Source organism: Podarcis gaigeae, assembly GCF_964106915.1.
Source record: "Podarcis gaigeae genome assembly, chromosome: 10".
In the NCBI taxonomy this organism is placed as follows: domain Eukaryota; kingdom Metazoa; phylum Chordata; class Lepidosauria; order Squamata; family Lacertidae; genus Podarcis; species Podarcis gaigeae.
The window spans coordinates 1,147,501-1,148,697 of NC_139686.1; positions in this window are offsets into that span (position 1 = coordinate 1,147,501).

The window sequence follows — 1,197 nt, forward strand, 5'->3', positions numbered from 1 at the left end:
CAAGGAAATAAACCACTATCTGACTTTTAGAAGATACCTGAAGGCAGACCATTTTAGGGAAGTTTTTAATGTTTGATGTTTTATTATGTTTTTAATATTCTGTTGGGAGCCGCCCAGAGTGACTGGGGAGGCCTGCCAGATGGGTGGGGTATAAGTAATAAATTATTATTATTATTATTATTATTATTATTATTATTAAAGGCAAGCCCAGAAAACAGGTGGGTGGGGAGAGCTCTAAGTCACTTCCCTAAGGACCATTGTTCTGGGCACTTGGCCCTTACCACTCAACCAACTGGATCTGCCACAAATGCCACATGATACCTGCTCCACACTTGTAAGAACTGGCAGCACCTAAACTCTGGAACTCCCCGCCTATACTCTTTCCAGCGCACGCTGAAAACATTTCTGTTTAGACAGTGGAGTGGACTCCCTCAGGAGGTGGCGGACTCCCCTTCCTTGGAGGCTTTTAAGCAGAGGTCAACTGGCCATCCGTCATGAATGCTGTGGCCGAGACCCCTGCATCGCAGGGGGTTGGACTGGATGACCCTCGGGGTCCCTTCCAGCTCTGCCGTTCTAGGATTCTGTGATAATTGTGTATGTATGTTTGCCCCAAGCCCAGCTACATTACATCGCTATTGCACAAGCTACCCCAAATGAGGGCATTACAGCACAGATCCTGCAACACACCTGAACTGCGCCCTCCTATCCCCAGGTCCTGTTTTCCATTGTGGAGACATGGGTGACATAGGAAGGGTATGGGAAGGCTGAAAGTTGTTGGCATCTGTCTGTCTTGAGAGACGAGGGAGTGGGCCTTCAGGGATGAAGTCAAACCAGTGGAGAATCACAGCGTCTGCTGTGGCTGCAGGGACTGGAAAAACGGAACTGCTGCCTCCCACCTTGTTTTTGCTGCATTAGCAGTGCTGAAGTGGCCTCCCTGAGGCGCAAGCCTGGGCAGAGTGTCTGGAGGTCCTGGGCTACCCAGACAGCGAGACCACCCCTCTCTCGGCCTGACTGGTGTCAAGGAAAGCAGAGAGATCCGTTTGGCACCAGCTTGGCTGCAGGAGTTGCCAGAAGGAGGCATAAAAGGTGCCATCCAACTGTCTCTGGGACTCCATTCTGGATTTGTGTAGAGTCTACTCCTGAGCCTTTTCTTCTCCCAAAGACGTCCTGCAAGCCCTCTTTCGTTGTGGCGGCTGA